The 13,692-nt window shown below is 44.1% G+C and overlaps 1 long non-coding RNA gene across 1 annotated transcript; it reads left to right on the top strand.

Annotated features, from left to right (window-relative positions):
- Positions 1–2,402: 2,402 nt before the first annotated feature.
- Positions 2,403–8,091, top strand: LOC135575521 (uncharacterized). Its single transcript, XR_010466408.1, has 2 exons — positions 2,403–4,115; positions 4,855–8,091. It is a non-coding gene; the product is annotated as an uncharacterized LOC135575521 (long non-coding RNA).
- The last annotated feature ends 5,601 nt before the right edge of the window (positions 8,092–13,692 follow it).

Here is a 13,692-nt window from a genome sequence, read left to right as displayed (position 1 = left end):
TTGTATAGACTTTTTCTCTTAGGTGGTTTGAAAAAATTGCCAAAACTATAAGATTTTGAGAAGTGCTCAGATTTGGCTGAAATCTACAGCACCAAAGGAAGGGTAAAACTCCAACTGGCTTCAAGAGGAACAGGATTAGGCCAAAAATGAATGCTTCTGAAAATCCCACACCATTATTTTTATCAGTGATATCTGAAGGGAATGTGGCAGACACTCACAGTTCAGATTCACTTCAGATGTAGATCCCAAACTTAACATAACGAACTTGATTAATTCCAAGAAAATATAATTAGAACATGTTTATAGGCATGAAGCCATTTTGATGAAAGAAATATTTTTCAGCCTTATGAAGAACAAGTCGTAACAGACTAGTGGAGGTTCAAAAAATCTCAATATGATTAATGAATTGGATTGTACTTCTATCCGTAAGCGGAACAGTAATTTAATTCACCTATAGTAAAAGGACAAAAATTAACCCAATATCTAGTACCTTCAACTGCAAAAAAACTTAGTAGCCCTACAGCACTTGAAGCAGTTCTCCATTTAAACCATGTTCTGTAAGAAACATGTATACCTTAAAAATGGAAGACATCCCTTTAAGCTGGATTAATTACGTTGATAGAACTATACTTATAGCCTTCGGATCTCATGGTTGAAAATCGTATTTCTATATTAGAGAGTGACCTGGGCTTTCCAGCTACTATTCTGCAAGTTTTAGCCTTACCTCTGATAGTCTTAAGAAACGGCCAGGCTGCTTAAGGCATTCCTCCTTGTAACCGGAGACAGCGCAGCAGCCCGTCCCACACCGTGAGGGGAAGGCTCTGTAAAGTCATCCCCGGGTTTAAAGCATTGCTTTGCATCTGGCCATTCAAAGGAAGAAACGGGACTTAGGGATTTTAAAGCTGGTGACTACAAAAAGCGGTGAGCGCCGCTCTCTGCGGTTGGCAGCGGGGAACAAAAGGAGAGCTACACTCCAACTGGCCCCAGGAATTCAGCCCGGACTTTGACAGACTTTCAGGGCTTAAAAGAGAGGAATGGGAAGGGAGAGCAGTTGGATGCGAGCCATCCAAAGGACTTTCTGACCCGGAAGGATTTCTTCAAGCTAGAATAACCATTCTGCGGTAGGCTTTGACAAAGGTGCTTAAATAAACAAGGTAGCCCCCGAAAAATTACACTTTATGCCATTTTCTGGAGACAAAAGGGCAGCTCGGCTGGAAGAAAGACTATCTGCTAGTTTGTCGTGGGTGATTCTCTTCAACCCACAAAGTCTTTGGTAATTGGGAGGGATTCACAGAAGTTCAGTACATTCCTGGTTTTTGTAAAGCAGTGGTAACAACATTCGTGATATGCTTGGAAACTCTCACCCTTTTACATGTTCAAAGCTTCGTATAAACATCACCTAATTAATAGTTGCTAAACAGTGCTTTATTCAGGCGGTTCAGATATGCCTTTGAAGGGTACATAAATACTTAGATTGTGTATAGTGAAACAATTTGATGTATTTGTTCATTTTAATTAAGTTTTTCCGTGTTTACATACATGATACAAGGTAACAAAATATGATGGTGCAGGTGCTGGGAGGGAGATGAATCAGGACGGGCCCAAGGGGATGTAGAGAATTGTAATAGGATGAAACTGGAAAAGCAAATTAGGCAGATGATAAGACAGTGTTTCCTCCTAATTAAGAACCGGGCAACATCTTAACTGTGCACCACGATATATTTGTGGCAGTAAATGCATTAATATTAGCCAGAGTGACGCACGAGAAAGCTCAAGGAAAGCAAGTGAATTTCAGCCACGCGTCCCAGAAATGCCATGGAAATACGGGGTCGAGTCCAAAGGCCGTCAAAGCCAATGGAAAGATTCCTACTGAATGTAGAGGCCTCTGGATCCCAGGTTTCCCCGGGGAAATCGTGAAGGCGTCATTTCTGGCTCATTTTAAAGCAACAATAAAAAAGAAACCATAGAAGAGAATCCTGCACTGAACGGGGGTCACAACCAGTGTCTGAATTCTGCTCTTGCTTAGCCCACTGATCAAGTAGCTGGTCTGTCTCAGCTTTCCTCCTTTATTTTTTATATTTTCATTAAAACTGAATTAGCTGTATTGTTGTCCAGCCAGAGCTACTCACCCAGTAACAACCTAGTGACAACAGATAAAATCAGTGATTTCCAAAAGTTGGTCATAAAAGGCTGTTACAGAAGACAGAGTAAATGACCCAAGAACGAGTATTGCCCCTAAGTGTAGTCTTTAAATAATGACACCAAGGTCACATCTGTCACAAAGAGAACAATTCTACTGCTGCCCTTTGTTCACTATGGTCTTCTGCATTCGGTTCACTTAAAAAGAGAAGGAAGTTTACATGGCCGTTAGAAACAACTGGAAACGTCCAGGGACTGTGGTCTCTAGACTTTAATTCTTTCCGTAACATATTTTTCAGAGCTAATCTGATTTAGGGACATGACATAGTTCCTCTCCAGTGTTTCCCCAGAGACTTTGACCTCTTCAGCTCCTGGATTCCACCCTTCTGACCATCGCTAAATATGAAAACTATCCACCATTTACAAAGATGTTACCACGCTATTCCCAGCCTCCAGTGTTCCCTCTGATTTTTTTCCTAGACATTAACACCTCATGAATACATTTACATTTCCATTTAGCTATAGCTTTACCAGCATAACTGTAGATAAGGGCAGCAGCAAACAATCATTGAAGCTTAAAGAACGTTTTTTAAAAAAGTGCTAAGGCCTCATATTTGTTCTGAAACTGTTTAATTTGTGGGGAATACTGTTTAATTTCATTGTCATTTTTTCCTACGCTGACATATCTTCCTGAGTTGTTGGGTTTCTTTTCTCCTGTCGCCTGCCCTCGTGCACTCACCATGGGAGTTTTCATAGGACACTCAACTTGCTAAAATTCATGGAATTTCTTGGTCCTACTAGTTAGAACATGATTTGGTCTTCATTCAAAATGAAAGGCAAATATTTGTCTGGCAAGGTGACTCTGAGCATTTACTACGTGTTGCTTATCCAGTTGAGTCTTGGCAGGTCTCCCTACCCTCATACATACTGACTCTCCTCTCCTTTAGCTTCTTATGCTCACACTCAAGAAAAAACTTACACTGCTGCTGAGACTAGCGATGCTGATATCCATTCTCTCAGTGAGGGGTATAATTCTGCATTCTTACTCATGTCTTCACCATCTGAAACCCAAGTATCTACCCACAAGAGTAAATGCACTAAAGACTACGGCTTGTCAGGCAAGACAGTAAAGGAGCCCATATAAGTACTTGGCTAAATAGACAATAGAGTCCTAAAATGGGATAAACTTTCATCTCGCTCTTGATGAGGATAGCACAGCCATTTCTCTCTGTGGGATCTTCCATGAAGAAATCAGTTCTTGTGAACATTTCGTTCAGGAAGGACACTGACTGGCGCGTTTCCAGCCATACGCGGGGACTGCTGAAGCCTCCTGGCAGCGAGCCAGGCCGTGTCACATCCAGGGGGCCCACTTCGCCTTGTTGGCTTCTATGTGATTTTGTTTTCAACTATGGTGGATAAAGTTTTCAAGCCTATGATTCATCAGTGCTCTATGTCAAGCCTACAAATCTTTGCTTCTGAAAGCCTTCCCTTGCTCCTAAATTATATGCCAGCCAAGGCCAGAAAAGCAGAATTGTCATTCAGAGGCTCGCAGATGCCTCAAGTGAAAATTACTTAGTGGGGGGTGATACCTATACTGTCAACTGAGGAGGGCTTTTTTTAGTTAAGCGTGATGACAACTGCACCCTATTTATACCAATGAACTTAGGCGTATCAAAATAGTAACCTCAAGAGGAGTATCCTGGGCAAAAACCTCGCACTGCTCAGTTTACGTTTTAAAACAAATGTTTCTTTAGCTTGCAGTTGATCACTGGCTACAAAGGTTGGAGAGGTGGTTTGTGGCTTTGACGCCACCCTGAAAACAAGAGAAGCTTTGGGCCCTGGCTCACTCAGGATTACGGGACTGATCTGGCAGACTCACACAGGTACAGGTTGCCATCCCTACAACCAAACACCCACGGTACCGCTGGACAATTCACTCTGTCTCCAGGGTAATTTGAGCAGAAAACCACCATAAGGTAAGAAAACTTGTAATTTCGTGGTTTGCATCAGTCTTAATTATTTTTAAGGGGCTGCAGTGCCCCCGTCTTCCAAAGTCACTCTAACATGCCCTTTTAGACCCAGAACCAGTGCAGTTCCACCAGCTGAGCGTAGGGTGGAAGGAGCATATGTGGAGCCCGGGCATCCCTTTGTACCGTGGAATGTTCAGGGTGTCTTTAGGCCACGCTGAAACGAGAAGCAGCATTCCCCAGCTCTCAGCTTTCACCCTCCCTGGAGGCTTCCCGAGCAGCTGAGCACAGTCGAGCAGCGCAGGGATTTTAGATGCGTTTCTTTTAATGGAGCAGGCGGAGGCTGTGCAGGCTGGTAGGACAAACATGCTGTTGCTTGGGGTCCAAGAAGAGGTGCCCACTTCTCAGCCCATTTACTTAGCTTCTTGCTGCGGGGAGAATTCACCTTCAGCTGCTTGCCTGCATTGCTGAAACTAAATTCAAATCTTAATAGTCACATTTTCTCTTTTGTACCCTGTGGTATGATTACCAGAATTCAGTCTGCTCCCAAATCCCCCTTCCCTAGCTCCGACAACTTTGGAACAGTTTAGAGGTCACTCTGCGTTTTGCTGTATAGTCCTAATTACTACTCAGCACTATAATTGATATGTTAAAGCCTATTAAAATATGGAGCTGAGCCACTGCTTTACAGGCACTGCACTTCTAATGCCAAAAATCACTTACAGTTTGTTTCTGTGCTTCATTTCAGCTACTTTTAAATAAATGTCTCTCCCCAGGACCTGGACGATGCGAAAGGGATTTAGTCTCAAAGTGTGAAACTTGCAGCCTGGAGCACCAGAAAAATAGTGTCCTTACAAAGCTATTCAAATGGATTTCCCTCACTGATTGCTTCAGCCAAAAGTAAATTATAAGCCAGACATTATCAAAGAAAATCATTGTAGCACATTCCAGTTCATTCCACTGTACAGCAAGGATTTGAATGCAGAGGTGCAGGCCTTCAGTCACATTTTCATACTTGCAAGGCAAACTCACACACTACATTATTTATATATGTATACTTTAACTATCACTTCTGTTATTTATTATGGCAGAGGATGCCTTCAGGACATTCTTGAGGGGATGAGCTGTCTGGCATGCCTATAAAAACGAAGCAGCAAAAACAAGTAGAATTAAACTTAGCAGAACTATTAAAAGACACCCAGCAGTCAGGCAAAGCTACTGCGGGACATCTCTGGAAGCTCATGAATACAAGATAAGAGGGGAAGGGGCTGCCAAATGCCAAGGTGAAATGTATGCTCTTGTGTATAATTTCAAATGAAACACTGGGAAACAGAGAAAAAACAGAAAATTGCTTTGTGTCAGGGGAAAGAATTACAAGGAGAAAACACAAATGGTGAGATAAATACAGAAGAAATTCATGAGAAAAGAGCATTCTCAAAACTTGGGAAGTAGAGGGGTTTCTCCAGGACATCCAAAATTCCACCAATACAGGAGGATGAAACGAGCTCTACTTAAATTAAACGCTTTGCAGCTAAGACCATGCTGGGAAAACTCCAAGTCAAACTGGATTCTTTAAAGGTCTTTTAAGAAATGGTTTGGCCAAGGTTTCCAAAGGCATCTCAAAAGTCACTGGGCACTTCTATTCAGGCATATAAATGGGCACGCATAAGCTAAAAGGGGTTTTTCTGTCATTATGTTTGTTTCTTCCAAGTCTTTTGAGGAGGGATTATACACATGGAAATGAATCTTCGTCTGTGTGGCATTTACCCCACAATATCGGGAACTGACGGCCATCATATGTGCTCGATGACATGGGGACACGTCATCCTAACCTTCAAATAAATCTGGACTGACACCCACAAGACATGCAGCTCCAGAGGAGCTCAGCTAACTGCTTATTCAGTGTCTTCGTGTATTTCCCTGGTGCCACACTCAAGAGAGACAGAGGGGACAGAGAGAAGTTAATCTCCAAAATCAGTGAGGGACTACTGGGTATGATATGGGTTGGACCTTTCAGCCCTGTGTTGCTCAGTTTCCATAGCCTGGCAGCTCTCACAGGGCTCAGCACACATGGATCTGTTTCTTCTTTCAACCACAACCTGCATTTGGTCACCAGGGAGGAGAACCCGGGACATGCATTGGCATCAGCTTTCTTATCAAGCTGCTGGGAAAAGCTCCACATCAGCTGTGTCTTCTATGGCACAGGGACCTGCCCCACCTAGAGCAAGCAGTGACACCGAAGTGAGAGCCACCAAGGGAAGACTGCTTTGAAAACGAGAAAGGCCCATGGTGGAGGCCGTATGAGGGACATGTGGAGTCAGGATGCCCGTGTCCCAGCCGGTGGGCCACTTGAGCAAGGACACAGCCCTGCAGTTGGACACCACCCTCCTCCTCGCCCACCCCTCAGGAGGCTTCCTCCTCTTTTCCACTTCAGTCCTCGGTGCTTCCAGATGTAATGTGGGCCACATCTGGATTTGACCTGAAAGGACATTCCCAGGGACACAACGATGCCCAAACAACCATGGCCTCTTTAGATCTCATTACATTTCAGATGTGATCCTCTACAGCTGTATGACATATGCAAACTCTGCATATCACACTCAAGTCTCCGATAAGGAAACAGCTGCTTCTGCAAGTCTTGCATTTGGCTGTAACCAGTGTGTTATGACAGTTTGGCTCCCACTAAATTCTCCCTACCCTTGGCACACTTGGGATAGTACCCAGCTCCTCTCCCATATCCCAAAAGAAGGAAGATTTTATTCTGAATCCATGAGAAGAGATAGGTCTTTTCAGGTGTTTATGGTATATAGCTCAGGTTTATGAAGATTAACATTAATAGCATTTAAATATCTAACACTGATAGCTCACTGAGGAGGTACCATCACATCTTCTGGAGCGCGCTGGACTGACAGCCTGCGATATTTGCCTTATATATCACCCCTGCCACATGGTAGCACTGAGCCAGCCTCGCCAAAGTCAATAAAGTGCCATCAAGGCTCAGGGTAAATTTTAACCGGAATAGCAGTAATTGTGCCTGTCACCCTCTGGAGATGTAGACAAAGCAAAACCCTCTGATACTGGTTAAGGACCTTTAATCTGCAGGGCAGACTGGCCCTGGAAAATCCTCAGACTGAATGAGATTGTCCCAAGGAGCTGCTGGGGGACAGGACAGGAGCTGCACAAAGCGGAGCAAAAGGTTGTTCCCGTTCTGAGATATGCTAAGAGACTTTTCCATTATTACTTCCAAACCGGATAAGAACAAGTCTTTTCCTGCCATCTGAAACGCATTCTATTAGTGTAACACTGGTTTAGGGAGGGAAAAAAAAAGACTATTAAAAAACTTCTCCTCCAGCCCAGGAAACATTGTGGAAAACAGATTTTGTCATGCGAGCACTGGAGCAGAGGCGGGTGTTTTTAACCAACAAGATGATTTTTGTGCTCATCAAATGGACTATGTATTTCAAAATTAGTAGTTAATAATAAAATGTCAAAGGGTGAAGGAAGTGCAGGTTCCTCCACATAGCCAGGTCCCTGTTTGGGAGTTTCTGAGCAGTTTCCACATCCATTTGCTATTCAACCACGCTGCCAAAACAGCCAATAAATGGAGCAGTCATAGTCATGCTTTGTATGCTATTCATCCCCGGTCACTCTGTATCGGACAGACGCAACTCATTCATTTCATAAGGCCACCAAACAGAAGCCGGGTGGTGGAGGCATCCGGTCCCTGCTGAGTTGGCTCAGGTCTTCCTCACCATGAGGGTCTCCATACACCACTATTGGCCCTTGGAACTGCTGAGCTGCCGAAATCCGTGTTCCTTTCTTCCGATTAATGAAACAGAACCACATTGTCAAGGAAATGCTCACAGTGATCTAATAGGTCATTCCTATCTTTAACTTCTATCACTCAGAATAAAAAGAAATTATTTTCCAATTGCTTGAAAGTTCGCATTGTGAGCAAAATAAAGCAAAGTTCACTAACCTTTCATTTACTTTGTGAGTTTTTCCTCTTATGGGTATTTAAAGAAATCAGATGTGACAATCCTCGACAATTAAAATCTTTAAGAAAGGTCAAAAATCCCCCCAGAACAGGGAAAATACAACGTTTCTAAAAGGCTGCTAAATCCTTTCCAGTAGATTTTGAAATAATAATAATTTTATTATTTTTTTAAAGAGCCCTCTGTTTCTCTGCCAAGTGCCACCAAACAAATCCGTATTAAAGCCAGAAACCTCCCTTACAGGCCAGCGCTGCACACCAGATAGATAAGTTTCCTGATCTGAAAATTAATCTGAGTCATGTCTGCAGTTTAGCATTTGTGAGGAGCACTTTTGTAATGCTGCTAATTCCCTGATTAGCCTGACAGGACTTTGTTTTTTTCCCAGATAAAGGGATTCTGTAACGCGGCAGACATTACCACATTGTGCTGTTGTAACTGCAGCAGGAAGGAATTGCGGGCTGGGATTTTCAAGGGCACATCAGCCGTTTGGTTCCAGCTGAAACTCCACAGAACTGGGCACCCACCCCATCCTGCAACCATCGTGCTCCAGCTCCAAAACGTACAGCGGGGATTTCAGCCTCTTCTGGCACAGACTCCTGAGCTAACCTCACCTCTTGCAGTAATAATACCAAGTTTTGCCTTGTCTGGTGGAGAGTGGGACCAGGAGGAAATTCAGCTTTGGCTTGCTGAAGTCCTATTTTGAGAGCTCACAAGAGGCTTTCCCCCTGGAAGAATCAATAAAGTCCTTTCAGCCTTTGGCTATTGTACACCTCACAGCAGGTGCAAACGGTGCCTACAGCTCCTTGCTTGGTTTCCAAGTGATCTTTCACAGCGTCATCTCTCTGGAGGTTTAAGGAATGGTGAGGGGTGGGAGAAGGGAGGAGGACAAAAGGATGAACAATCTACAGACGGTTTGGAAAGGTCATTTCAGCATTGGCATCTCAAAACTTCATGGTCTTGTGTGTGTGAGCACCTCTATGAGGAATAAACAGAGCCTGCTTGAAGGACTTACTGGGGAACGCAGTGAAGTGGTGATGTGACTTTAGTATTAACTTCCTACAGCGTCACTCTCGGATAAAATACAACCAGAACTGCTCAGCCCTGGGCCAGCAGCAGTTCCATCCTTAGGGCTGCGCTGTCATGCTGTGTCCTGGCAACCCAAATGTGACGCTACTGGAGAAAAATGGAAATTTAGACCAAAAGACACAGGCAGACCTGTCCCCAGACACGGGAAGGGTAAATCAGCTGCCAGCTCAGGCCTCCAAGCACTGATTATTGCTACAACTTTCTAAAGCCGACGGTCACTAAGGACGTTGAGCAACGTGTTGGGATCCCCTTTGCAACACAGGGTCACTGATGCAAGAGACATGCTTGGGCTGCACCCATTTTAATCTGCTCACTGCTGTCACTATTAACGACTCGTGTTAGGGCAGCACACGGAGACCGGCACAAAGGCAGGGACCCACCATGCCTTCAAGTGACAGCTCTTCACCCAAAACAAGCCTGAATGACTAGTGGGCAAGAGACAGAGTTTGTCCTGGTCTCCTAAAAATTCCTCTGTAAAAGAAAATCGATACTTATTCGCCATCTGGGAATTTTCCAAAGTTTTTTTGTAACTACCTCTAATCCTGCCCCAGTTATTAGGATGCAAACCAGCTGACCGCACCTACAGTCACGCCGTTCATGTCACTGAAGCCCAAATGTGTCTCTGAGAACCCTTTCACAGCAAATTCATCCATGGTAACCTGCTTAATGACAAACTGCTTTAGACCCAAACCTGCACGGCAGAGGCCAACTCCTGTTTGCCCTGATGAGGCCAAATGATTTAACCATAGGTACTCACTAACTGCATCTCTGGCAGCGAATGGGGGTGGCAGAGGTCCCCACAGCCATTGTCACCATCACCCCGGTGCTGGGCACAGCGGAGCACGGCTGCACTTTGCTGTTCTGCTCCTCCACCTGGTTGTCCCAGGAGGTTTCTGTATTGTGTGATTTGCACTCTCTGCCCTAGATACTGCTGGAGAGCAATTACATCCATTTCAGCGTCTTTTATATATATATATATATATATATATATATATATATATATATATATATATATATATATATATATATATATATATATATAATTTTTTACTATGCTAACTTTCCTACTGTGACTAGATCATGAAAATATAGGCAAATTATCATTTAGCAGGACACCGATGAATTCTCCCCCTGCCTCAGTATTCTTGGAAATATTATTGGTTTAGCAGGGAATTAGAAATGAATAAGGGAAACGTATTGAAATGTTCACAGTACCTGATAGACAAATAGGCCGTGCAAACCCAGTCCAATTCGTTAATTACCTCTTTCCATTTTGGAAAAAGCTTATGTAATAATCCATTCTTTTCATAATCCTATAAATATTTTTTCTTTCTCTGTAGAACCTGCTCTTACTGGGTTGACAGGAATTTAGCCACGGATTTCAAATAAAGAACAATCAGACCTAAATACAATTAAGTTCTAGGAAATGTAGCAACATCTTGCTTCAAAAACGCCAGTTTTATACGAAACAAAATAAAAAATTCATTTTCAATCAGATGATGTCAGTGCAAAAATGCGAAGAAGAAAGAAAAAAACCCAAGAAAATACTCCAGAGGAAGTAGATCCCTGGGAAGATGAAAGCGCTGTATATTGGGAAAACAACAGCAGAATTGGCACAAAATATGAAATTATAAATACAGACCAGTGGATCTCAGCCTCTTCTGTACCATGACCCCATATTTCAAGAGGTAAAATTTTGGGACCTTATCCATGTAGCTATCAAGAAAATAAGGGTGATCACCTGCACCCTGGGGCCAGGGAACCACAGATCCCACAGAGAGGAAACTGGAGCAGAACCCCTTGGAAATCCAGCAGTAGTTTGGAACAGCAGCTGCATGGCTTTTTGGAGGACTTACATAGGTCATTTATCAATTAGAAGCAATAATCCATCATCTAAGCTGCAACTATTGTTGCTAAAAAGTGTTAATACCAGAAAATAGGCCCCTAAATTATTCAGATGTCTCAAGAAATGTTAATCTCAGATCTGATGGTGCAGCCCTTCACTTGTGTTTGGTCATGCTGAAGGAAATGAATGGTACCATCTCCATATGAGGCTTCCCAGAAGTGTCCTCAGCTTATCAACAGAGCACAGCACGTAAATGAAAACTTCAGCAAAGCAACAGAAAAATCGCATTGAAATACCAGCAGGGCCCCTCACCCCCACACACAAGACAAAAAGGACTTTCATGCACACAATGATTTTTTTCTTGTATCTGACTCATATGGCCAAGCACAGAGCAAATTTTCCCTGTCTGGCTGGGCTTGGGTGGGCTCTGTCTCTTCACAAAGAGGGAAATGTTTATTGAGGAACAGACCTAATGGTGTGTCTAAGTGGTGTTTGAGTGAACATGGCTTGGGGACAGCTGGGGAGCAATTTAATGACTTATCAGGGAGCGCTGGTGAGAGCCAGGGCTGTTCCTTTCCCCATAAGCTGTTCCAGGGAGATGTCTTGAAACCAGGTGTTCCTGTGACTTGGCTCATCATTGCTATGAGGCACATTCCTGGCATTTCTGCTTCCTCCTGCAGGTCGGGCATGTGGGGACCACTGGGGCACCCTGCCCAAACACCCACTGCGGATGGGGCTTTCCTCCACTGTTGCTTGGGCAAGTCTCTCAGGGTGCTTGTGCTCTGCCAGGGCATGATGAAGACCTGGGTCCTTGACCTTGAGACTTCAAGCACCCCCGAACCTGCCAGGTGAAGGTCTCACCTTCTTCCTCCACGCTCTGCTCCACCATGTCTGAGCCATGTCGGTATGAACAAGATAAAGATGGAGGCCACTGGAGGTCTGGGGGCTACTTGACCAACGGTGCTACCTTCTGCTACCAGAGAGGTGGTGACATCTTACACCACTGAGATGTGACTCACCAGAAGGTCTGTCACCCTTCTGAAGCCAATGGGGACTGCTGAAGAGAAGGCACTTCTGTCATCAGTTTTTAAGGTACATTTCTCCCTGGGATCCACGATATGGCTGAACAGCTTTTCTAATTTATGTTTAGTCAGAATCAGAAGAGAAACCTAAGCAAATCTGAATATGTCATGGGCAGCACACTTAGCTGGCCTGTGGACTGTTAATGATTTTCTGTTGTTCTGTAATATTCATTCCTCCTTGATGTGCTTTTGTGTTACAACAGAGCATCTCTTTCCTGTGCTACTGCAGAACTGCCTCTCCCATGGATTTATATAATTCATACCAGTAAAATTTTCATGTGTACTAATACACAAGACAGCCAGAGGAAAGAAAGTTTGCTTTTGGGGGTGGGGAGGAAAAACACCATCAGCAGCAGACTTAGACGTTTCACTTAATAGCTTTCCTGGAATATACCCATCTTGCCAATAGGAGATAGTAGCTTCAGCAAAGCCATCTCATTCACACAACATATGGGAGCACGGAGTGAGGGGAAGATGAATCCTTAGAGCTACCTTTTGAAATGTAATAGGATCGCCTGGCTCGCTCAGCCCTGCTGCCTGTTACCGATTTAATAGGAGAAGAATGAAATGCATCTGTGTGTGTTTTTCCACTGCAGTAAATACTTTATCTGCAGCTACCAGTCTAATCACACCATACATTGTACTTTGCTTCCCCCGAGGAGCCCATTGAGAGCTCCCAGCCGCCCCTTTGCAAAAGCCCCGGGATCAACACCGCTGTCCCAGCAGCGATGGGGAGGGTGAAAACCACAGCCTGCTCGTTCCCCCTTTCCCCTCCAAGAGAAACCTGGCCAGGACACAAAACGGGGTGACTCCACACACAGAAAAGCTGCTGCCATGGGGAGAGCTGTGGTTCTGGGCCCCTGCCACCTCCTCATCTCCAAAACATCAGGCTTTGCTTTCCTTTGCCTGCAGTGACACTGACTGTGGGGTCCCCTCTGTCCTGCTCCTTCCTATGTGTTCAGGTCCCCCACCTCCCACCATCGCTCTCCTCACTTGTGGAGTTGTTTTGGCCTCTTCTGATCTCTTGTTTCTCTCTACGAGCTTTCTCCCCATTCGCACATTTCCTTCTCTCCTTTCCATGATTTTCCACCTACATGACCCATATCATCCTCTTCCAACCTTCACCCCGAGGTATATTTTCACTGGAGCTCTTATGCAGGAAAGAATGACTGGGCTCATAAAATATAGCTAAAGGTCTGCTTATGCACATCTTTCCTCTTTCTTCCTCGCATGCTGCAAGCTGTGGGAGCAGAGACACGATTTTCCCGCATATCTGTTGGCATGCATTGCACGCTATTGTTCTACCGAGCTGTGAACCTACCCAGCACTGTAGTAAAATCAAGCGGCTTAGACATGGGATACGGTGGATATATTTGCCTTGTTTCTTGGAAACCTGAAAGCCAAAAACCTGTTTAGTAGAAAATGGTTGGACATTTTTGCACTAGGAGCTAGAGGAGGGAAGAGCTTTCAGCCAAAAAAATATCAGTTTTCTAACAGAAAATGGAAATGTAACTAAAGCAGATACTAATAAAAACGTTCAACTAACAATCTAGTTTCCATCTAGATGGAAACATTTG

Source organism: Columba livia, chromosome 15 (assembly GCF_036013475.1).
Source record: "Columba livia isolate bColLiv1 breed racing homer chromosome 15, bColLiv1.pat.W.v2, whole genome shotgun sequence".
NCBI lineage: Eukaryota > Metazoa > Chordata > Aves > Columbiformes > Columbidae > Columba > Columba livia.
The sequence above is the reverse complement of the archived record's forward strand: the minus strand, read 5'-3'. Positions and strand labels throughout refer to the sequence as shown.